Source organism: Papaver somniferum, chromosome 1, assembly GCF_003573695.1.
Source record: "Papaver somniferum cultivar HN1 chromosome 1, ASM357369v1, whole genome shotgun sequence".
In the NCBI taxonomy this organism is placed as follows: domain Eukaryota; kingdom Viridiplantae; phylum Streptophyta; class Magnoliopsida; order Ranunculales; family Papaveraceae; genus Papaver; species Papaver somniferum.
The window spans coordinates 60,470,810-60,497,759 of NC_039358.1; the positions used below are offsets into that span (position 1 = coordinate 60,470,810).

Here is a 26,950-nt window from a genome sequence, read left to right on the forward strand (position 1 = left end):
ATACCCTACCCATATTCGCCAACCCTACCTTACCCGTCAGTTTTTTAACCATATCCTACCCTATCCACTATTTGGCGGGTAGAGTGGCGGGTAAAGATTTTCTTAACCGCCAGTAAACGGGTAGGATGGCGGGTATAGGCCATATCCTATCCACCCTACCTAGGAATGCACATACCCTACCCATACCCGCCAACCCTACCCTACCCGCCAGTTTTTTAATCGTATCCTACCCTATCCATTATTTGGCGGGTAGGATGGCGGGTAAAGATTTTCTTAACCGCCAATAAACGGATAGGGTGACGGGTATAGACCATATCCTACCCACCCTACCCGTTGTGCATCCCTAGTTCCTAATTCCATTTCAAATACAAGGGAAGTCATACCATGTATCCCTGTAAATCTTATTTTCTCATGCAGGGACAAGCATTTTATATTGGGAAGCATGTTCACAGATTATACCCCATAGTATTTGGACAAGATATTGCTTCCAGTGATTCAGACGAAGGCAAAGTAAAGCAGCTCTACTTTTGATTTTGAACTTAACTGTTATTATAGATTATCATAAGTAACTTGTCACATTTGTATTCAGCTCTTTACCCATTGTTCGCTCTCTGTAGACAAAATGCTTAAATCCCATATAATTGGTTTCTTCCAGGAGTTGTGATGTAAGTTCTTTGAATGCAACTTTAACAGAAGGAAAAGTGGTCCTCTGCTTCCAATCCAGACAACAGACGTCTGGCGCGCTTGTTACTAGAACTGTGACGAGAGTGGGGGGTGTTGGGGTCATATTCGCTCATATTCGCCCAGTTTCCAGTTTGGGGATTTTCAAAGCTGCATAACGACTTCCGCTATCATCTGTGGATGTGAATCGGTTTCTTATAGTAATGCCTTACTCGTGCAGAAACGTTGGTTGATACAAGAAATTGGCTTTGTTTTTGTTTTTCCCAAAATGTTGGTTGAGCTTTATCGTGCTGGCTGATACATGGAGTAAACATAGAATCTTGTTCTTACATCGCTGCAATCAACAAGGCAATATCTCCCCCCTTTAACGACCGCAACAGAATTGAAAAGTCAACATATTAACTCATCATAGCCGTTGGATCTCCTAACTTTTAATGACAGTCGCTGGATGATGGGGAAAAAAATTCCGTGTGACATTTTTTCGTTACTTCCCAACTATACCCCTCAGGTTTTCGTTACTTCTTCTTCTCCCTAGCTATCTCACAGTCATCACTCCTCCATTAACAACTTCTTCTTCTCGCCCACCTTCTACATTAACATGTTTCGCATTCGGCATCAATTATATCTCTCTATCTCACAACAAAGAGTTTAACTTCTTCTTCTCCCTCTCATCTTCGATCAAAACCCTAGAACTGAAATTAGAGATTACTTTCAAAAATTGAATCAGAGGCTTTCAATCAATCTATTTTTAATTGCAGAATGGTGGTTCATAGATTATCTTCTTCTTCATTAGGTATGTAATTCCAAACTCTTTGATTTTTACTTGAAATAGGGTTTCCCCTGAACCAAACCAGGACAACAAAAAATAACATCATACCTATTGCTATCTTTGTTAATTCGATTGTTTGAAACTAGGGGGGGAGATTGTTTGAAATTACGGGGGAGACTGTTTGAAATTAGGTTTTTTTTTCAATTAGGAAAACAGAAATAGGAAAATTTGTGTTTGGACACTAAAGGGGGGGAGATGGTTTCCAATTTGGGTTGACATATGTAGTTTGGTATGCAATTTAGATATTAGGTGTTCGTGATTTCAGTAATATGCAATCTGATTGCTATTTTATGTGATTGCTGGTTATGAAAATTCTGTACACAATACATGTTTGATGAAATTCCTCTAAAGGTTGGCTTTCTTTTTATATGCCTTTGTTGCACTTGAGTTAATTTTTGATAGTATTGTTGTATGAATTTGAAAATTAGCTAACTGTAGTCTTTTGTTGCTGTAAGTAGTAGAAGTTGTCTTCTGTAGGGGTTTCAAGGGAATGACTTACTATATTATTACATGCATTGCTCCTTACAATCATTACAGATTTATAATCACACGTGTACATCATATAAACCATAAAATCTTGACGAGTAAGTTGTTGTCTATGAGTTTTCCTCCCTCACTTGTGTGCAGCGGACGGTGGTATCCGCAAGAGCAAGGTTTTGAAGGATATTTTCTTTCAAGATTCAGGGGCGTCACTGATATTAATTATGAATACTCTAGCGAAAAATTTATTAAGGCGTGCCAATCCTAATTAAGAAATAATCATGCGTATTATTGTATGAATTTGAGAATTAGCTAATTGTAGTCTTTTGTTGTTGTAAGGAGTAGAAGTTTCATGGTAGATTATGCGTATTTGGTATAGAGCCGGAAAAGAGAATCTAAGAAGAACTTACTGTATTGTCAATTATGTTTTTTTGCCGTTCACATCGGTGTTCATTTTGATACGTTTATGGTGTCTATTTTCAGTAGCGGTTATTGGTTGGAATAACATATTGTATGCCTTTGTTTAGGGGGTTGGATCCATGTTTCTAACTAAAATTACCCAATTGTGACTGGGATGAAAGATTGCGAGCCCATCATGGAAGTGCAACACTGTAGAAATTAGCCATTTGAACTCATTGCACCTGGCTATACAGTTCCGCTGTGTTTGTGGTGCTTGGGAAGGCAACCGGATTTAAAATAGCGGCAAGAAGAAGAAGAAGCTCTTAGCTGCAGACCCTGTGAATGATCTTGGTATACAGATTTCTCCATTTTTATGTTGATTAATGTATACATAGTCTGTTAACAGATTGGAAATGCTTATTATCTGTCTTATTTTTCCATAGGTGGTGTTTCCTTATAGCTTTTACAGTGCCAGATTGTAAGAGAAAAGTATTTCTAGAAAACAACCAAAAAATTTTAACCCTTCTCGGTCATTATTGATTCTCCTACTTTATAGCAAATCATATTTTGTTTCTTATTCACTATGTACCCAAGTTGAGATGTTTATGTTTGTTGGTGGTGGGTTGTTCTATGACTTCTCTGCCGATACTTGATTATAATTCTGTTAATCAAAATTGTAATATTTAATTTGTACTTGCCATGTAATCTATTGCCATTGTGTTGCAATTTGCAGATATCATGCTAAGCAAATGGTCGAACCGGGACGAATTGAAATTCAGCATTTGACGTGCAACGCACGTGCACTCTACATGTGATGAGTAATCTAGGAAAACTTGTGTGAACATCTGTAATACGAAGAATGGGATCTATCACCAGGAATTAGTTTGGTTTTGTTCACAGAAAATCCCCAAATTGGCTGAAAATTTTGATACATAAAATTTTATAATTCACTGAATGGGTTTGTAAAGCATGATTCGCTGACAGAAAATCTACAACCAAAACTCACTTCGAATCAAGGTTTTGAAAAAAAAAAATCAGATTAGTAAAAGAGAACAGGCAAAGTTTTTAGAAAAGCTTTCTCAAAGTTGTTTATAAAATCATCAGATCTAATAATAAAAAGAGTAAAATGAAAAAAGCGAATAGAGAATTCATCGTCCTTAGGATCAATTGTTGATGAAGCTTTGTCCGGATTTCATTTTCTTATCAATCTCTTCATCTACGTTTCTGCTTTTCTCTCTTATTAACAAATATTCTCTTCAACCATTGCCAGATTCGGCAGGCAGCAGCTTCAACTTTGTTCGATTTGTAACCTAAGAACCAATAGAGAAGAAACTCACAGTAGAGAAGAAGAAGAGAAGGAATTGAAGAAGAAATTTTGCAGCTTGTGAAGAAATATAATTTTAGAAATTCTGGGTGTAGGAGAAATTTTACCTCAGAAAATGAGTGCGCACCTGAATTTTTCTGAGCGTGGGTTTCATAGTGGAAAAAATCTGTAAAATGGGTTTGGTCGTAGTTTTGATCTAAACCTGGGCCTAACCTTGTCGACAAGTCCTTACCAGTTGCTAAAGAAGAATTTTGTGAAAAAGAAGCAGAAAGATGATACCTTGCTTCATGGGAAGTGTTGTCAGATCAGCGACAAGGTTGGATTTGGATTTATGTCTATGCTTATTTTAGAATGGAACAAGGCTACGGAGGCATGGAGTTATTTTACGCAATGCGCACGCAAAGCCAATCGGTGCTTCGACAAAGTTCTTTAGAGAGGAGTTTTTTTTTTATTTTTTTATCAAGTATTCATGGGAATAAGCGCATTATCTGGCAAAAATGTGAAAAAAGAATAAGAGTCAAGGTGAGATTCAACCCCATGGTTTTCCGCAAGAGCTAAAAAAATATTCTTTGGAGAGATACCTTTGGTTTGGTATGTCATTCGTCATGGTAATGAAGATACGAAGAGGAGGACTAAATTGTAGCCGTGTTCTATGTTTGACCATCTATTTATTATGTGTCTGGAATTGTCTACATGTTAACAGAGGAGACCTGGTGCTCGAATGTAACAACTTATATTTTCTTTTCGGATTTTTATTATTAGGTGTTTTATGTCTGAACCAAAAAAGAACAAAAATAATAAAAAAGAATGATGACTTTAAAGTATGAAGCAACACAGCATTAGTGAAGCCCAGGACCAGTTGGTGATTCACTAGAATTATCTAGAGCATACTGTTGGATAATTAAAAACGATTTTTTGGGACCATGGTTTTTTGGGGATCATGGTTTTATTTTGGGTAAAGGCATTAGAAGTAATTCTAGGTCACGCCATATCTAGTTATTTATTTAATACCTAATCTACCCTCTTAATTAATTTTAGGTTATGATTAGTGAATGATTTAGTTAAAAATAATTAGTGAGATTAAATTAAAAGATGTGTTTATTATTAGTTGAGCAGAATTATTGAGAGAGTAGAGTTAGAGAAGATGAAGGAGAAAAACGTGGAAAATAATTTTTTTTCCAATTCACTAAGTTTGAGTATTCAAATGATGAAAACTCATCTGATTCTTCATCTCCATCCTCTCCTAGAATATTTGTTAATCTTCAAAATGATCTGGATTTGAACTGGATTTTGAACAGTTCGGTTACTTTATATGAAGAACAAGTAATCGAACTCATCTTAAGCTGTAGTTCGGTTACTTTATATGAAGAACAAGTAACCGAACTCATCTGAAGCTGTAGTTCGGTTGCCCCGTGAGATGAACAAGTAACCGAACTCATCTGAAAGTGTAGTTCAGTTACTTGTTCCAAACACGCAGGTTACCAAACTCTCTAATAATTTCTAGGAGTTACAGCGTTATGTTCGGTTGGTTCTCAACTAACCGAACTTTGGTGTACAAAGTTCGGTTGGTTCGCAAACTGCAAGCACTTTTGATCTAACCGAACTTTACGTAATATAAGAGTATATAAGTTTACAAAGTTCGGTTCTTTCGCAAACTTGAACCTAACAGCTAACCAACCGAACTCTGAGTTCGGTTTCTGCGATAAAATTGTGAAGTTACCGAACTTAACAAACAAAAAAAATGTGAAGTTCCAGCGTCTATTGGCTAAGTTCGGTTACATTGTAGTTTTAAGCGAACAAACCGAACTCTATTGGCTAAGTTCGGTTATTTTGGAACTCAACATAGTGGCCACAATAACACAGTTCGGTTAGACTTGATTTTTTTCTTTCGGTTCTAAGGGTGGAGTTCGGTTACTTTGTAATTTTAAATTTTTTTGCGAAACAACCGAACAGAGAGTTCGGTGGCTTAGTTTTAAATCCAATAGAACCGAAATGTTCTTCGTGTTCTTCATTTTCAAGAAGTTCGGTTAGTAAATTATGGTTTTTTGGAAAATCGACCTAACCGAACATGGCTCTGTAACTCCTATTAAAACCCTATTTTGATGATTTCTATTCGATTGAAGCAATCAAAATCAAATTAAAGCGAAGGGTTTGTTGGAAAATACCTCCGGAGTAGTCTCATGGCAGAATCAGGTTGCGGCTGGCGTCTTTTATACTCGATAAAATTATTATGTAACCGAACTTAATTGTGATTGCATTGATATTGTTACATTTCTTAAATAGTCTATGGTGGTGGTGGTGGGAGGAGGTGGTGGTGGTAATCGGTGGTTGGTGGTGGTGATAATCGGAGGCGGTGGTGGTGGTAATCGGCGGTGGTGGTGGTGGTGATAATCATAGGTGGTGGTGGTGGTAATCGACGGTGGTGGGCGGTGTTTGTGGGAGGAGGTGGTGGTTATATATATAGGTGGTTATTAGGTTGGTTTTAAATTAAATTAGGTTAAGGATAGCTTAGTCATTTCAACGTTTTAGGACATCCCTTATCACTATAGATAAGGTGGCCTAATAAAACCATGGTCCCCTCAAAAAAACCATGATCCCTAAAAAATCATTCATAATTAACATGTGTGTAAAATGAGTCTCTAGAAATATCTAGAGCGTTAGTCATGCATTATCTGTTAGAGAAAATGAATTTATACAATAGTTTGGTTCTTTGGTCTTGGTGGGATTGGAACTTAGGATCTATTGGTCGCTAAGGACACTAGCTCATTTTCACTATTTGTGAATGAACCTTTAGTCCCACATAGGGAAAACTAAAGATGATACCTCTCCATAAGTATTGAATTTTTTGATATTAGAGTGGCCCTTGGGTCATTAGCACTTTTGTGCGAGGGAGAGGACTTAGGCAATGGGCTAGTTGGTGCAATCGCACATTTTCACACACGCGCGGTGCTTCGCACCGAAGCATGCACGCCGCCGCCGTGCGTGCAGGCCGGGACGGGCCGAGCTCGGGCTCGGGTGTGGGTGTGGGTCAAGACTTATATTTTTTGGCAAAATTTCGTTTGAATTATCGAATTAATATTTGAAACAAAATAATTCTTTGGGCAACATTATGTTTATGGATGGACATTAATTTGCATGAACGTTTTATATCAAACTTAAATTTGCATGAACGTGTTATATCAAACATAATGACGCATGAACGTTTCAAATCGATATTAAGTGATGCATGAATGTTTAAAAACGTTGGAAAAAATCTGAATTAATTGAAATTGTTTTAATGCGCGTTTATGAGACCTCTCTCTATTCTCCCCTATATAAAGCGATCACTTTCTCTCATTTCGTTTTGTGTTCAGAAGAGCTACTATCCTCTTCTTTTCGTCTTCTCCCCCTGTGTGGTCCTTTATTTTCATTCCGTGCGCAATCGCTGTTGAGGTCGTAAGAGTGGGCAAGTACTGTAGTGCTAACAGTGCTTGCAACGGGCATTTTTATCCTGGATACGAACTTGACCACAGGGTATAGGCATCACTCATTCTTGAGGCGTACCGGTCAAATATCGTGTTAAGGACAGCATGTTGAACACGTGACTCTGTCCTCTGTTTGCAGTCCAATTGAGTGTTTATTTACCTTCCATAAATTAATCTTTTTATTCTAACATCTTTCTAACATCTTTCTTAAGTGTTTTATTGTTACAGACGCAACAATCTTAACACGATATTTTTGTTTTATGTCTGTAACAATGGGTAAGAACGATGTTGAAAGGCCTGCAAAGTTTTCTGGAAAAGACTTTAAGAGGTGGCAGTCAAAAATGTTATTCTTTATAAGTTACCATGAGTTGGATTCCTATGTTCTGAAACCTTTTGATGAATCGCTGAATGATGCTGGTCGTGAGTCTTCTTTAGAAGAATGGAAGAGGAACAATTACATGTATAAAGATCATATTCTGAATTGCTTGGAGGATGCTTTGTATGATTTTTACAATGCTAAAGAAAAATTTTCTGCTTTTGATTTATGGGCTGCTTTGGAGGCGAAATACCAAGCTGAAACTGCCGGAAGTAAGAAATTCTTGGTAGCTAGGCTTTATGAGTATAAAATGGTGAATGGCAAATCTGTGGTTGATCAATTCCTTGAAATCCAGCAAATTATGAATGAAATTCTTGCGGAAGGTATGGTGATTGATGAAACTTTTCAAGTGTCTACTGTTATCGAGAAATTGCCTACTTCCTGGTCCGAGTACAAGAAGAAACTGAGATATGAAACTGCTGAAGTTACTATGGTTGAACTGGGTAAGAAAATTCAAGTTGAAGAATTGTTGTGCTCCAAGGACAAAAATATATCTTCTTCAAGGGACATGTCTTACAAAGCTCATGTGACTGAACACAAAGGTTCCAATGCTGATAAGAACCGAAACAACTCCAAGAAACCTCCAGGAAATAAAGGTATGTTTCAGAAACCTAAATCTAGCATTAATAAAATTAAGGGTGATTGCTATGCTTGCGGAAATCCTGGCCATATGACGGTTCACTGTAGAAACCGTAAGGACCTTAAAAAGAAAAATAATGCTAATTTGGTTGAAGACAACAAAGATGAATTTTCTGGCACGGTGTCTTCAAGTAAATTTGGTAACAAATGTGAGAGACTGGTGGGTAGACTCTGGGGATACCAAACATGTCTGTGGGAACAAAGAAAGGTTCACCTCCTACAATAAGGTAGGGAAAGGAGAGAAACTCTATATGGGTAACTCATCTGCAGCTGCGGTTGTAGGAAAAGGCAAAGTTGGGCTCAAGCTCACTTCTGGCAAGACTCTCACTTTGAATGAAGTTCTTCATGTTCCGGAAATCTTCAAAAATCTTATTTCTTGTGTTGTTTTAGATGATAAGGGTTTTAAAATTGTAATAGAATCTGGGAAATGTGTTGTAACTAAGGGTGAGGATTATGTGGGGAAGGTTTATAAGACTGAGGGTCTGTATAAGCTTAATGTAAACTCTGCTGTAATGAATAATAATGATTCTTATGCTTATGTTTGTGAGTCTTTGAACGTTTGGCATGGTAGACTTGGACATGTAAATTATAAGTCAATGCTTAAACTAGCCAATGTGGGCTGCATACCCAAATTTAGTTTGGAAAAGGAACACAAATGTGAAATATGCGTAGAATCAAAGTATGCTAGAAAACCTTTTAGCAAAAATGTTCATAGAAATTCTAAACCCTTATAATTAATCCACTCAGACCTAGTTGACATGAAATCAGTTCAAACTAGAGGTGGCAAGAAATGGTTTGTTACTTTTATAGACGACTGTACTAGGTACTGTCATATATATTTGCTTAGAGGTAAGGATGATGCCTTATAAGCTTTTAAGAGGTATAAACTATAAGTTGAAAACCAATTGAATACTACCATTAAAACCATTAGGTCTGACCATGGTGGCGAGTACATAACTCCTATAGGAGATTTTTGTGTAGAACATGGCATAATACACGAGGTTACCCCTCCTTATTCACCTCAGTCGAATGGAGTAGCTGAACGTAAGAACCGCACCCTTAAGGAGATGATGAATGCCATGTTAATTAGTTCAGGATTACCTTCGAACTTGTGGGTGGAAGCTGTCCTCTCAGCCTGTTATATCCTGAACAGAGTACCTTTTAAAGGATCAGATAAAACTCCATACGAATTGTGGAAAGGTAGACAACCTTCTTTAGCATACTTTAAAGTGTGGGGGTGTTTGGCTAAGGTTCAGATCCCTAAACCTTAAGCAACCAAGATAGGATCCAAAACTGTTGACTGTGTCTTCATAGGGTATCCTGAGCATACACCTGCATATAGATTTATGGTTGTGAATTCTGATGTTTCTGAAATTGGTGTAAATACTATTATGGAGTCTAGGGATGCTGTGTTTTTTGAAAATGTTTTTCCTTTAAAATCTGACTCTCGTAAGAGAGGTGTTGATCCCCTAGATGTTCCTTCAACCAGTCAGATTTTACCTTTAGAGGAAGATGAAGTAGAATTTGATCTTAGGAGGAGTAAAAGGGTTAGAACCAAAACCTCTTTTGGACCTGACTTCATAACAGTAGCAGAGTCTGATCCTCAGACTTATAGAGAAGCCATGACTTCTTCTGAAGCTCTGTGGTGGAAAGAGTCTTCTATTAGTGAAATGGAATCCATCAAAGAAAATGATACATGGGAGATAGTAGATTTACCTCCAGGGTGTAAGGCCATAGGATGTAAATGGATCTTTAGGAGGAAACGTAACATAGATGGAACTATTCAAAAATACAAGGCTAGGTTAGTAGTCAAAGGATACAAACAAAAGGAAGGTGTAGATTTATTTGATACTTACTCACCCGTTACGAGAATTACTTCCATTAGGATGTTAATTGCTATATCCGCGGTTCACAACCTAGAAATACATCAAATGGATGTAAAGACAACTTTTTTTTACATGGTGAATTAGATGAAGAAATTTACATTGAACAACCTGAGGGATTTGTAGTGAAAGGTTGTGAAAACAAAGTTTGTAAACTGAAAAAATCTTTGTATGGATTGAAACAAGGACCTAAACAATGGCATGAAAAATTTGATCATGTAATGTTTTCTAGTGGTTTTAGAATCAATGAATCTGACAAGTGTGTATATACTAAGCTTGTAAATGATGCCTGTGTGATTGTATGTTGATGATATGCTTATACTTGGTACAAACATGGATGTAATTAATTCCACTAAGAACATGCTGAATGAGAACTTTGACATGAAAGACTTAGTCCCTGCAGATGTAATCTTAGGGATGAAAATTAGGAGAAATTCTAATGGTTATAGTCTTAGTCAATCTCACTATGTTGAATCTATGCTTAGAAAATTCAATCATTTTGATTGTAAACCTGCTTATACTCCGTATGATCCTTGTTGTAAACTCAAAAAGAACAGAGGTAATGGAGTATCACAACTTGAATACTCACGAGTTATAGGAAGTCGGATGTATTTGATGAACTTTACTAGGCCAGACATTGCTTATGCTGTGAGTAGGTTAAGTAGGTATACTTGTAATTCAGGGCAGGAACACTGGGATGCACTTTTTAGAGTGTTGAGGTATTTGAAATACACGTTGACCTTTTGTTTGAATTATGAAAGGTATCCTGCCATCCTTGAGGGATTTTGTGATGCAAACTGGATATCAGACTCAGAGGAGTTTAAGTCTACGAGTGGATATGTTTTCACTCTAGCATGTGGGGCTGTTTCTTGGAAGAGTTCCAAACAGACCTGCATAGCTCGATCCACTATGGAATCTGAGTTTATTGTGCTAGATAAAGCAGGAGAGGAAGCCGCTTGGCTAAGATGCTTTTTAGAAGACATTCCTCTCTGGCATAGGCCTGTGCCGGCTATATCTATACATTGTGATAATCAAGCTTCCATAGCTAAAGCTAAAAACAGCTACTATAATGGGAAGTCTATACATATAAAGAGAAGACACGATACCCTAAAACAACTAATCTCAAAAGGCGTTATTTCCATTGATTGGGTTAAGTCCAAGGAGAATATCGCGGACCCTTTGACGAAATGTTTGTCCAAGGAGATAGTTAGTAATGCATCTAAGGGGATGGGGCTTAGGCTCATTAAATAAACTTTCCATGAAGGATACTCAACCTTGATGACTGGAGATCCCAAGATCAAGGTTTCGAATGAGAAACTAATTTGTGGAGGGTCAAGGTAAACACTATCAGAGAATTCATTCTCTGCCCCTTCCCTATAGTGTAGACGTGATAGTGTGACTGCATGTGAGGATGACTTTCTATTAAGTCTTAATGAGTTCTATAGTTTCAATTTTAGATTGAAGTGGGGTGTAGCAGTAAACACTCTTGATAGAACTCACCTATCTGAATGTGGAAGTGGGTCTCTTCCTATGAGAAAAGAGCTGATTCTCTAGAGCATTCTGAGAAACGGGGTTTGTCCAGGGCCAAAAAGGACACAACGGCACGAACTCGACAACACCTACAGAGATATCACGCGTGGTTATTATCGCGGATTACACCAAACGATGGTAGTTCAAGACATCGCGTTCACTGTCCATCAAGTAGTTCCGGCAATTTCTCACTAAGCAAAGGTTCAAGACCTCATGGACACCTCTTGCCTAAGTGGTATTTCTCGCTTTCCGTTTTCTGATTCTTTATCGGTATTTCATTCATGTGGGGGATTGTTAGAGAAAATGAATTTATACAATAGTGTGGTTCTTTGGTCTTGGTGGGATTGGAACTTAGGATCTATTGGTCACTAAGGACACTAGCTCATTTTCACTATTTGTGAATGAACCTTTAGTCCCACATAGGGAAAACTAAAGATGATACCTCTCCATAAGTATTGAATTTTTTTATATTAGAGTGGCCCTTGGGTCATTAGCACTTTTGTGCGAGGGAGAGGACTTAGGCAATGGGCTAGTTGGTGCAATCGCACATTTTCACACATGCGCGGTGCCGCCGTGCGTGCGTGCGGGCCGGGCCGGGCTCGGGCTCGGGTGTGGGTGTGGGTCAAGACTTATATTTTTTGGCAAAATTTCGTTTGAATTATCGAATTAATATTTGAAACAAAATAATTCTTTGGGCAACATTATGTTTATGGATGAACATTAATTTGCATGAACGTTTTATATCAAACTTAAATTTGCATGAACGTTTCATATCAAACATAATGACGCATGAACGTTTCAAATCGATATTAAGTGATGCATGAACGTTTAAAACCGTTGGAAAAAATCTGAATTAATTGAAATTGTTTTAATGCGCGTTTATGAGACCTCTCTCTATTCTCCCCTATATAAAGTGATCACTTTCTCTCATTTCGTTTTGTGTCCAGAAGAGCTACTATCCTCTTCTTTTCGTCTTCTCCCCCTGTGTGGTCCTTTATTTTTCATTCCGTACGCAATCACTGTTGAGGTCGTAAGAGTGGGAAAGTACTGTAGTGCTAACAGTGCTTGCAACGGGCAGTTTTATCCTGAATACGAACTTGACCACAGGGTATAGGCATCACTCATTCTTGAGTCGTACCGGTCAAATATCGTGTTAAGGACAGCGTGTTGAACACGTGACTCTGTCCTCTGTTTGCAGTCCAATTGAGTGTTTATTTACCTTCCAGAAATTAATCTTTTTATTCTAACATCTTTCTAACATCTTTCTTGAGTATTTTATTGTGACAGACGCAACATTATCTGGCTTAGTATAGGTGGTTTAGTAGGTCTCTAGAATAATTTAGAGCAAGTCAGATGATAGAAATTTCTAGCAATAGTAAGTTCGCCAGTCTAGTACCTCCTATAACTAGGGATCAGTTGTGCTTGTAAGAGTGTGTGGGAAAGGAGCAAAGCTCTCCTTAGTGAGATTAAGGGAAAGAGCAGTGCTCTCCCCACCGTGAGTTGTAAGATGGGAGGTGGTGTGAGTGATTAAATAGTGTGCATAACGAGATTAGTGCACATGAGTGTTTTTTGGGGAGTAAGTCTAGATTTTAAGTATACAGTGTAATGGGTTTTCGTATACAATTAAATGAAAATATTGTTCTATCAAAAATCAGCTGAAATCTGGGTTCACTTTCTAGACTTAGTATCGGAACTTCCGCGCGTTAGACTTAACATTACATTTGTACCTTTATGATTAACCATCTAGGAGTATTTAAAAACGGCATACCTTCCAAAATAGAATGAGGAGAATTTAAAAACGGCATACCTTCCAAAATAGAACGAGAGAGTCCGTAAACTTTGTATCGTTGGAAAATTTTATTATGGACTAATATAACGAGTATAAACATATCTTTTGAATCATGCGCTTCCATTAGAGAAAGTTTTTAAAATTTGAGAACACTAGTTTTTGAAGGAAAGTATTAGAAGTGCACCATATAATGTAAATGAAAAATTAATATACTCCCCAAGTCTTATTTTTGTTCGTTCCTATCGAAAAAGTTAAAAATTGAGATCGTGAAAGTAAAATTTTAAATTTATTGTCATATTTTTCGTTCATATTGTCAATTTTGCCGAGTGATGGGAAAATCATTTAGGTTGTACAAAATGGGATGGAGGGAGTATGTGTTAAACACAATAAGATCCTTATACTCTCTTTCTTTTTCGCCCAGCTCGCAGGATACGACCGAAACTACTAAAATTATTCGTTTCACTTCGTATTCTAACTGTTCCGGGAGAGAGACTTGTCTTCTCCAAATCTGCATATTATTGGTTAGATTTACCTACCAAAAAATGTGAAATAGACTCACCAAAAATCAAAAGATGAGAAATGCTTGTGGGTATCCGTGAGAATTTTCAGACGTTTACGTGAGATATGGATTCCCAAAGAAGTTGGAGCTTGGGCCAGGAACAAATCATTCGCGGGTAAAACATCTCCTTTGCAATATCTAAGTAGTTTAGTTCTCGCTTAGTTCATAGGATTTTTTATACGAGTCATTTCTTAGTATCATATCTAAAGACTTAAAGGTCTAGACAAATAAAGCTCCCACATTAAAGGGTGAGGAAATCCTCGTTTCCTATTAGTCGATATAGGTTCTTTTTAAGTTTTGTGAAACGAGTGTTTCGGTGAGGACACTTGGCAATATACGATTGGTATTCCTTACTACGGCGACAACTCAGTCCGTCTCAATTTGGTATTCAAAATCGTGCCAATGTTAGGAAACTAAATCTTGCTGAAAAGGGAAACCTAATAGTGTATAAAAAGGCTCGAAAACGGCACCATCAAGTATTACATATCAAAACTGCCATCAGTCCTAAACAATATATCGGGAACCAACAACTCTTACTACGAAACGTATACAAACGGAACTTTGAAGATCCATATTAAACTGCTTAAATTTTGTTTTAATATATCCTCATATTCGTGCATCCATAACAACTAAAATATTTATGAGCGGGAAAAAAATTGGCAAGAGGTTAATGATTAGCTAAGAAAAAAAGGTACATATTTGTAATACAATCTGCATTAAAAGTTCAATACAATTTATAAGATACACTAACTTTGCAAATATTAATCAGGCGATAAAAGATGGAAGCGTACAAAAAAAAAAAATCAGATTATCAGGAAGGCTTAATGGCTGAGGAGCCTGTCAATGAAGTTAAGAAGTTTATGGCTTTACATAATTTGAAATCTGCAAATACAACCACTAACGCATCTGTATTTTTTTTGGTCATCATGTACCGAAGTTAATGATTAAAAGGTACATATTTATAAGATACATATTAAAAGGTACATATTAAGGTGCATCTGTATTTATGAGCGGGAAAAAAATTGGCAAGAGGTTAATGATTAGCTAAGAAAAAAAGGTACATATTTGTAATACAATCTGCATTAAAAGTTCAATACAATTTATAAGATACACTAACTTTGCAAATATTAATCAGGCGATAAAAGATGGAAGCGTACAAAAAAAAAAAATCAGATTATCAGGAAGGCTTAATGGCTGAGGAGCCTGTCAATGAAGTTAAGAAGTTTATGGCTTTACATAATTTGAAATCTGCAAATACAACCACTAACGCATCTGTATTTTTTTTGGTCATCATGTACCGAAGTTAATGATTAAAAGGTACATATTTATAAGATACATATTAAAAGGTACATATTAAGGTGCATCTGTATTTATGAGCGGGAAAAAAATTGGCAAGAGGTTAATGATTAGCTAAGAAAAAAAGGTACATATTTGTAATACAATCTGCATTAAAAGTTCAATACAATTTATAAGATACACTAACTTTGCAAATATTAATCAGGCGATAAAAGATGGAAGCGTACAAAAAAAAAAAAATCAGATTATCAGGAAGGCTTAATGGCTGAGGAGCCTGTCAATGAAGTTAAGAAGTTTATGGCTTTACATAATTTGAAATCTGCAAATACAACCACTAACGCATCTGTATTTTTTTTGGTCATCATGTACCGAAGTTAATGAAACAGATAGCACAGGATCTGAAAAAACTGGGGACATCAGAGATGAATAAAAAGAGTAAGCCACAATTTTAATGACACATAATTATTACAACAGCGTTATGTTCACGTATTACTACTTTCATATTTGCTATCTCAAAGGAGTAGTAGTGTCAGATGATGAAGACGACGACGAGGTCACAGGGGAACAAACATTGGAAGAGAAAACAACCAGAACCATGAAAGATTGTCACATAAAAAATAAAAGTATTTTCCAAGATATAATCAATGTGAATATGTGTACATAAAAAAACAGAAAATACGGAATAATTAATGAGATTAGTTTTGATGTTATCCTTTGATGAATTCTTCGAAACAGGAAATACAGAGCACAACCAGCGCGTCAACTTCCTCTTATAAGCGACATGCACATGGGCAAGATACAGCAGTCTGGAAAGCTAAGAATAATACGTACCTGGGAAATACGGAATTCAGATGTTATAATTGAAAACCAAAGGGGAATTCGCGTAAAAGTCACTCTGTGATCAGGTAAACTCAATCACAGATGAAAGCAAAATTAAGGAAGATCAAAACATCATACTAATAGTAGTGGGGCTAATGTTGGACGTTGGAGATTTTCTCTTGGCCCAGATATATAATCTTAACCTAACCGATAACCAACTTCAGCTAACCTTAAACCTAACCAGAACTCTAATATGCCATGGTGAAACTATACCAAAACTTAACCTAATCACTTAATATAACTCACCTCTTGATTAAGTCTGGACTGGCGCGTTATGCAATCCGAAGCACAAGGTATATAGTTGCAGGCTTTAAACAATTCTTGGACGTTCTGTTGGCTACACTTGAGGGCCTTTAATATGAAGAAGAAGAAGAAGAAAACTTCCCCATCTTCAGAGTGACAAGGCTCCGACCAAGTCAGTATCGCCATTCCCAGCACCAAAATTCTGGCGGTCGTCAAGATTGAACCTAATTCGGAGGAAGAAAACCCAGACTGGATTAACCAGCAAATGAAAATCGAGCAATTAAGGAAAGGTTATTTCAAAGAATTTATTGACAAACTTTTTTGTTTAATACGTTAGGTTTTCAAAGATATACTAAGCTATAAGTAATCGAGTAGTTTGTAGAACGACTAAAGTAAAAAAGGGACACAGTTAAACTGGCCTAAATGTAAACGAAATCATCAGCCATTACTCAACTACAAACCAGGACCTATTAACAGACATACAATGGAATAAATCTATGGATTACGGTAATCATGCCGAACACTCTTAGAAACACCAAAATGGACAGTTGGTACCACCAAAACTGGATTACGGTAATCCAAATAACCCCTTGGCTAAAAGGTTTCAGTATCATTGCGGTAAGGAGAAACATCATCAACTTATTTGCAATAACAACAATAGATGCGGCACGAGTTTGCAACACGTAACCCAATACACATATGATTAAATTTTGTTGATATACAAACGATTAAGTTAAAGGACGTTTGTCCCATTGCAATTTAGTATGGGATAAAAAGATGCAATTTTATTTAATGTAGCAGGTGGACACTATGATATCCACTTAAATTTATACCTCAACGAGAAATAAAAATGAGAGACCAACAAAATTTGTGGTATCGGCATTTATTTGGATGCAAAGGTTAAGATGTTGGCGTTACCTGAATAAGGTTCATGAAGATGGAACTGTATCCCTGATCATGGATAGTGCGAACACCAAATAAAAAATGTGTCGTTACGGAACGGGATGAAGCTCCACGCACACCAAATAAAAAATGCATCACCACGAGGAGAGTAAAGCCCTGCGCAAACCAAATAAAAAATGCGTAGCCACGAGAAGGGGAGAACACGCGCACACCAAATCGAAAATGCATCGCTAAAGGACAGGACAGTTAAAAGGAAAAAAATGCCCGATACGTAGCACGGGCACAAATCTAGTGAGAATTAAACTCAAATATGTCTTAGGACTACAGGCCCTCTCGAATAAGTTTTAAGAAATCTTTCACACAGATACATGAAGTTCTACCACTATTTCGCCTTTAAAACTCATACGATGGAAAACATTGTTGATGCGTGTTGGGTGCAATAATCAAAATAAAGAAAATATCAAGTAAGCAAAAGTTATTGATACTTAGCTCCTTCATAATGTAAGTGATCGATTGACGAAACGAACGAGTTTCTCATATCTCCACAACAGCAACAAGGCAAAACTTTGGAAAAACAGAGTGAGTCACGTGTTCAACACGTTTCCCTTAAGACATTAACGCCCGGCTACACTCAAGAGTGATGCTATAGCCCTCACAGGACGGATATCTCCAGGATAAAACACCCTACTACACCTACTACTAGCATATGTAGTAGATGCTCAACTTGAGCTTGGCAACTCCGAAAAAACCGTTAAGGAAAATCGCGAACTCTTAAGAAACGCTATAAACTATTTTCCCTTAGGGGTCCCTCTAAAATATAGCGCAACCCCTTTCCCATAGATTTTACAAAAGTAGTGAATTTCTTTATATAATGGAATAAAACAATTTAAGAAGTGGAAACTCCACAATGTGGGACTAATAAGTTTTTCATTCACAAAAGAAAACAATAAATTATTACTTTTATTAAAACCATTAAAAATCAATTTTTATTAATCGTTTTCCAACAATCCCCCACATGAATGAAAACTCAATAAAACACAAAAACACAGATAGATCTTGGTAAATCAACAATCCAATCTCACGAACCGAACTGAGTGAACAGACAGACAGATCGTGCATGTTAAAGTCATACTAGCCATTCCAACGCCATCTCCCAAACACAACAGTGTGTTGACCCCAGGGTCATACTATGGATCGCAAAAATCATATAGTATAGAGAGCTTTCATCTTTAGCTCCTCACAAGTGAGACTAAAGGTTCCTTTCACCAAAGTGAAAAAGCATGAACTAGTGAACCCTTAGTGACCCTTAGGTCCTAAGTTTCAGTAATACCAAAACCATCAAAACGAAAATCACATAAAAAGCGCAGGAAATACCATTTTAGGAAGAGGTGTCCATGAGGTCTTGAACCTTTGCTTAGTGAGATATTACCGGAATTACTTGCTAGAGACAGTGAACTGTCTCTTGAACTGCTAGCATTTTATGTAAATCGCGATAACAACCACGGATGATATCTCCAAGGGTGCTTCCAAGCTCGTGTCGTTTTGTCCAATTTGGCCCTGGACATATCTTGTTTCTCAGAATGCTCTAGAGAATCAAAGCTCATATTCTCATAGGAAGCGGCCCACTTCCTCATTCAGATAGGTAAGTTTCCATAAAGAGTGTTACTGCTACACCCCACTTCAATCTTAAATTGAAACTATAAAACTCATTAAGACTTCTTAAAAGTCATCCTTCACATGCAGTCACACTATCACGTCTACACCATAGGGAAGGGACAAAGAATGAAATTCTCTGATAGTGTTTACCTTTACCCACAACAAATTAGTTTTCTCATTCGAAACCTTGATCTTGGGATCTCCAGTCAGCAAGGTTGAGTATCCTTCATGGAAAGTTTAATTTATGAGCTTAAGCCCCATCCCCTTCGATGTGTTTCTAACAATCTCTTTGGATGAACCTTTCGTCAAAGGTTGCGCGATATTCTCCTTGGACTTTATCCAATCAATGGAAATAACTCCAATTGAGATTAGTTATTTTTAGCTTTAGCTATTATAGCTTCGCTAACACAGTATATAGATATAGCTGGCACAGGCCTATTCCAGAGAGGAATGTCTTCTAAAAAGCATCTTAGGCACTCATCCCCCTCTCGTGCTTTATCTATCGCAATAATCTCAGATTCCATAATGAATTGAGCAATATACGTATGTTTGGAAATCTTCCAAAAACAAACCTTTCTGCTAGAGTGAAAACATATCCACTCGTAGACTTAAGACTCCTCTGAGTCAACTATCCAGTTTGCATCACAAAGTCCCTCAAGGACAGTAAGGTACCTTTCATAAACCAAACAAAAAGTAATAGAGTATTTTAGGTACCGTAATACTCTACTAAGTGCATCCCAATGCTCTTGCTCTGGACAAAAAGTATATCTACTTAACTTACTCACACTATAGGCAATGTCTGGACACTTACAGTTCATTAAATTCATCAGACATCCTATAACTCTTGAGTATTCAAGTTAAGATACTCCACTATCCTTAATTTTCTTGAGTCTACAAGAATAATCGTACGGAGTACAAGCAGGCTTACAATCACACTGATTGTATCTCTTAAGCACAAAATTCAACATAATGAGAACGACTAAGACTATAAATGCTATATTATCTTCTAATCCTCATCCCCAAGATTACATCAAAAGGGCCTAAGTCTTTCAAGTCAACGTTCTCATTCAGTGCATGTTTTTAGTGGAATTAATCACATCTATGTTTGTATCAAGTATAAGCATATCATCAACATACAAGCATATAATCACACAGGCATCCTCTTAACAAGTTACTTGTAAATATACTTATCAGATTCATTAAATTAAATCCACTACATATTATCACATGATCAAATTTTCCATGTCACTGTTTACGTGCTTATTTTATAAACCATACAAAGATTTGTTCAACTTACAAACTTTGTCTTCATAACCTTTCACTACAAAGTCCTCAGGTTGGTCTATGTAAATTTTTTTATCTAATTCACGGTTTTAGAAAAGTTGTCTTAACATCCATTTGATGTATTTCTAAGTTCTTTATGGCAGCAATAGCAATTATCATCTCAACGGAAGTAATTCTCGTCACAAGTGAATAAGAATCAAGCAAATTTACACTTTCTTTTAGTTTATAGCCTTTAGCTATCCACCTAGCCTCATAATTTACCACAGTTCAATCTACCCTACGTTTCATCTTAAAGACTCATTTACATCTTATGGTCTTACTCCCTGAATGTAAACTAGCAAGCTCCCAAGTCTGGTTTTGACGGACTGAGTCCATTTCACTAAATGAAGATTCTTACCAGAATGGGGTTTCCGTAAATGTTATGGCTTATTTACGAGTCTGGAACTCATACTAAGCTAGGCATATTATGAAGTCAGGTCCATAAGAAGTCTCAGTTCTAATCCTTTTACTTCTCCTAGGATCAACTCTACTTCATCTTCATTTGAAGGTAAATTTGACTAGTTGAAAATAAATCTAGGGGATCAACAACACATCTCTAATGAGGTACAGGTTTAAGAATAAACATGTTCAAAGAACTCAGCATCCCTAGATTATGTAATAATATTCACAACAAAGTCAGAAAAATCACACCAAAGTCTGAAAAATAAGAACACCCAACCAAAAATCTATATGTATAAGTATACTCAGCATGCCCTATATGAACACACAATCAACATTTTTGGTTTCTATCTAGTTCTTTTAGGAAGAGGAATGACAATATTAGTCAAACACCCCCACACTTTGACGTATGCATAATAAGGTTGTATATCTTTCCATAAATCATATGGAGTTTCGTCTGATCCTTAAAAGGGTACTCTATTCAGGATATACTAGTTAAGAGGACTGCCTCCCCCCACAAGGACGCAGAAAATCCTGAACTAATCAACATGGCAATTATCATCTTCTTAAGGATACAGTTGTTATGTTGAAGGCTTCTAATCGGTTTTCAACTTCAAGTTTATACATCTTAAGGCTTCTAAGGCATCATCCTTATCCCTAAGAAAGTATACAAGATAGTACCTCGTACAATCATCCACGAAAGTTATAAACCATATTTTACCATAGTGCTTTTTGGTTGAACTCATGTCAACTAGGCCTAACTGAATTAATTCTAAGGGCTTAGAATTACTCTGAACATTTGTGCTAAAAGATTTTATAGCATATTGATTTCACTTTTGTGTTCAAAATCCAAACTAAATTTGGGTACGTAGCCTATGCTATGCAGTTTATGCATTGACTTATAATTTTAAGATTCCAAGTCTACCATGCAAAAATTCAAATACACACAAAAGAAAGCACAAGAATCAACTATGTTCACTTCATCAGATTTTCCTTTAAGCTTATATAGACCCTAAGTCTTATAAATGTTTCCTAAAAAATCCCTGCCCTTAGTTATAACAAGTTTTCCACATTTGATTAAGATCTTCAATCTTTTACCATCTTCAAGAGAACAAGATACAAGATTCTTGCATATGCTCGGAACATGAAAACTTCATTCAGTGTGAGAATATTACAGATATGAGCTTATGCTCGACCTTTCCCTTTTATGCAACCTCTGTCGCAGATGAGTTACTCATATCGAGTTTCTCGACATCCCTTATCCTCTGATAAGAGGTGAACATGTCTCTGTTTCAACAAACATACTTAGTGGCTCCAGAGTCCACCCACCAGTCTCTCACATTGGTTATTAAAATAACTTCCGACATCATGACAATGAAATCGTTTTAATTTGTTTCAACTAAATTAGCATTAACTTTCAACTTATTAAGGTTTTACGTTGTCTACACTTTACTGTCGTATGGCCAAGAATTTTGCAAACATAACAATCACCCTTAATTAAAGTAATGCCAGATTCAGTTTTACGAAACACACCTTTCCTATGAAGACTACGCTTAAGTTTTATTTGATGTTCTCGCCTTTGTCATCTTTGGAAGAATTGTGTTCATCCACATGTGCCTGGTATCCATGTTCCTTTTCAATTTCATGTCACAATCCTCGTATCCTCGTTTATACTCTGACCACAGACATGGTAATTTACCAATCACCTATACACCACATCTCACAAACCTTAGTTCCGAATCGGAAAATAATATATGAATTTTGAAGATAACATCTAGATCTACAAACTTCGTTTGAATCACCATTTCAAAAAAAAAAAACTCATGGTTACCCCATAAAAACTACTTTAGTTAACAACAAATTTCTTCCCATTAGAATTTTTCAGGAACGTTTCTCTGCTTTGTAAAATATCAAAACAATACTTTTACATTTCCAAAAATTCTGAAAGTTTACGTGGGTAACTATCAGGATGTCTACTACGTTGTGTCAAAAGGGTTCATCCAAATTCCTTTTAGGTTGAGAGATAAATTTGAAACTCTACAGCTGACCAAAAATTCGTTTTTTGTTTTTCACTCCATAATTAACATCCATGATTATTACAAACTCTAATGTCTTAAGATTGTTGGGTGCAATAATCAAAATAAAGAAAAAATCAAATAAGAAAAAGTTATTGATACTTAGCTCCTTTATAATGGAAGTGATCGATTGACGAAACGAACGAGCTTCTCATATCTCCACAACGGCAACAAGGCAAAACTTTGGAAAAACAGAGTGAGTCACGTGTTCAACACGTTGCCTTTAAGACATTAGCGCCCGTCTACACTCAAGAGTGATGCTATAGCCCTCACATGACGGATATCTTCAGGATAAAACACCCTACTACACCTACTACTAGCATATGTAGTAGATGCTCAACTTGAGCTTGGCAACTCCGAAAAAACCGTTAAGGAAAATCGCGAACTCTTAAGAAACGCTATAAACTATTTTCCCTTAGGGGTCCCTCTAAAATATAGCGCAACCCCTTTCCCATAGATTTTACAAAAGTAGTGAATTTCTTTATATAATGGAATAAAACAATTTAAGAAGTGGAAACTCCACAATGTGGGATTAATAAGTTTTTCATTCATAAAAGAAAACAATAAATTATTACTTTTATTAAAACCATTAAAAATCAATTTTTATTAATCGTTTTCCAACAATGCGTTCATAAGTGCCACAAATTAATGATTTTATTTCCACTCATTTAACAAGTAACATAATGGAAGTAGAGTTCGCTCCGTTGAAGAGCAAGGAGTTTTAGTTGCCAAAAATATCATAAAATTGGTTTATTTTGTAGGAATTAACTAAGTAACCAAAGCAATTTAATTTGGTTGAGTAGAAATCGATGAGGAGTGAGTTGATCAAAGAATGGTTCTTCATTACTAAACCTCATTAACTTAATGTAGTTACCTATTCTTTATTAATCACAGATTATCATCAATCGTAAAATAGCAGCTAGATCAGTGTTATCACCTAAATACCTTGTATAACTGAATACCGAAGCTCTAAAATACTAAATTATATTCGTTTAAACCACATATTAATAGCTCACTCAAGATATAATTTAGTCGAATGCTTTATATTTTTTGAATTTATAGGTTGATCTTACAGTTAAATTCTTAACTCAATGTCCACTTACTAATATTGTTTATATACACAATTGCTTCACTGAATCCCTCTGCAAGGTCTCGTGTTATCTACTTATATAGGAGTCACGGTTACTTGACTTCTAACTCGATACTAGCATAAGATCGTCAAGAAATCAATTTAGTTGGCCACCTAGACTATCAATGAATCAACTATAAAATATTTGAAATAGTATAAACAAACGATAATCATATGAAAACTCAAAATGAATCATATTATAACTCAACTCATGTTTCGAATCTAGAATATTATAATTCAATAGTGTCACTTCAAAGTTCGGATTGCATCATTGGTTCACTTCTTACCGGAACTTTCTCCTGTAGACTTTGTTCGAAGATCACTTTTAGATTCGGCTTGGTCTGTTGGATCAACTTTAAGCCGAATATTTCTCCGTCGGATTTTTAAGAAACTTGATTTCTAAGCTCAACTGACATTAGATGAACAACTCTCAACCACACAATTCTCTGTAGACTAAGTCTTTCAAGTTCATTTTGCCCATACTTCTACGTCCAGTGTCGAAATAACCTCATTATCTTTACATTGGCTCCGTCCTTTAATTGTATTTAAGATAAAGGTGAATAATTATGGGTTTAAACAATTTTCAATACGTCTTCAATTTTATACTTCACTTCCTTGGCACCTTTATAGCCATTTCCAATGAATTAAGATGATTTACCTAAAATAATGAATAAAATGGAAAACAAGAGTAATAGAAGGTAAAATACAAGAATTATAGCTAACAAAAGTATGATTAACACTAAAATCATGTAATTTAGATACTTATCAGTTGCTGACTTCACAATTAGGTTTCGATACAAAAATTCTTGTACTGTCTTTCCCAAAGTGAAAAAGAAAAGGATCACACATCTAGGGACGGAGGAAGTTGCAACTACTATCAATTGAAATATGCAGAAAGGTGAATGTTGAAAACTAGCAATTCAAATTTTGAAGCTCCTCAACCTAAAGCTAAGAGTATCTCAAATTTTAAGTGGAAGTTTTCATAAGACCTTCACTTGTGAAGGTTCTCATATGTGGCAAATGAAAATCATCTCCAATAGTTGGGGCATCAATTCCCAAATAATAGACATCCGAATAAGTACGATGATGTGGAATTGTTGGAAGTTTAGACTTCAAATAGTTAGAGAAATAATTTAACATCCAGAAGTGATACTAACAGAAAACAAAAAACTTTATGAAGTTGATAACTCATCCATGGAAAAAAGAGACACAATATATATATTGCTCCTAAAGAGTAATTTTACAAGTTCAAGTTGCCTTCCAAATTATGTAGTATTCATTTTAGTCGTACCTAGTAGAACTAAGCATACACAATGATAGGAAACGTAAAGAAACATAACAACCTCTTATGTATGACATGCAAGGGACGAAGCAAGAGCGTAAGTATTTCTCTTAGCAGTCGTACTCAGATTAAATTGCAGTAAAATAGGTATCATAATCAGGAGTACACTACAACAAAAGAAATTATCCCAGTGGATCCTTAATAACGTTGCCACATCTTTTTTTAGAACTTATTAATTTCTTGAATTCTTTAATCTCAAATATAATCTCTAGCCCAAATTTAACTTGTCGTAATCATGATTCTGTTAACAGAACTTTTGCATCTTGGTGTAGCGGTTTTGTTCTTCACGGAGTGCTTCAAGTTCACCAGTTATCCTCTAGAGATCTAAAGCCGATTTGATTTCGATCATTTTTGTTCGATACGGTATTATGCTTACCATCAACACTCGCCCCAAAAAAAAACTCCACGTCTTGGTTCAAAACTTGTTGGGTGATTAAAAAAGCCAGGAAAAATGAGAAAAACATTCTTCTAAATATGATCACATCTAAAGATGCATCAGCTTCTTTCTTTAAATAAAAGTTGCACATGTCTCAACCTTGTCAAGGTTGTTCGTGATAATTTCAATCCTTTTTATACAACCTTTATCATTTTCCCGCTTTTGTGGCTCCATGCTTTCTCATTTAGGCTTTGAATTCATTTTCCAGATCACGAAGTTTATTATTTATAGTTTTCGTGATTAGGGATTGATTATCATAAAATTTTTTAGAGCATTTCTCGTTCAAACTCACAGGTTTTTGGTATGTCAAGCTTGTTCTCAAATTAAGATGATCAAAACTACATCTTGATATATAATCTACTAGAGTCCGTTTTGGATTAGGAATAACGCATGGTAGTTAATTATCAGAATTCACTTATGAACCTTGAAGATTAAAGACTGGAGAATGACGGCGTCAGTGGAAACTTCATCAAGAAAGGTATGTGGAGACTGACTATCTTATTTACTCATATTATTTACCATTCTATCTACTGAAACATGTCGTATGACTTCAATATTATGATGGACATTGCAAAGAAGAATTTCAAGCAATATAAAACTTATCGCATATTAGTACGAAAGCAATTAATTGTTCAAACAATCACAATTGCGTGTTAAGTTCATAAGGAGTTGTCAAGTTAGTTCTTAGGTTCATAAACTATTTTGCTCTGATCGCGAACTTGAACTTATAAAAATAAGACTTGGTGAATTGTTCTCAATTAATTGGCGTACATGAAATAGTCGATTTTGAGACTTCTCTGGGTACTTTTTTATGTACACGAACTGTTTTTTGCGGTTTGCGAACTGGTTGATTTTAAGAGTTCTTTGTAGATTCTCTGTAATTGAGTACACGAACTGATTTTTAAAGTTGGAGAACTTATAAATTCAAAATTATCATGAGATGCGAGACGATAATTGATTCACGAACTTTTTTGTACAGTTCAAGAGCTGATTTGTCCTTGTAAAATATTATACTCCAATTTTTGCTTATCGGTTCAGGAATAACTTAACCATTGATCTTTGACTAACCACTCAGGTGCATAACGCTAATTTCAACTAATACGCGGTTGCATATTTCTTCTTTGTGATTCAAGGAAAACTTCTCAAGTGCTTACATGAATGCATAAGTTAAGCTTGCTTGGTTATAAATTAATTCATAAACATGGAAACAAGTTCACGAACCTATCTTTGTTGTAAGCTACCAAGTTATGTTCATCAATATAAATAGAGGACTCCCTCCATACTAGAATCTAAATCCTGGTACCTCTATGTCCTAG

At 36.0% G+C, this 26,950-nt stretch overlaps 1 long non-coding RNA gene across 2 annotated transcripts; it reads left to right on the forward strand.

Moving 5' to 3' along the window:
• Positions 1 to 1,206: 1,206 nt before the first annotated feature.
• Positions 1,207 to 3,367, forward strand: LOC113329561. Of its 2 annotated transcripts, XR_003349935.1 has the most exons (3): positions 1,207 to 1,474; positions 2,518 to 2,740; positions 3,123 to 3,367. It is a non-coding gene; the product is annotated as an uncharacterized LOC113329561 (long non-coding RNA). The 2 variants fall into 2 exon arrangements; XR_003349936.1 differs by lacking the exon at positions 3,123 to 3,367 and having other exon boundaries at positions 2,518 to 2,911.
• The last annotated feature ends 23,583 nt before the right edge of the window (positions 3,368 to 26,950 follow it).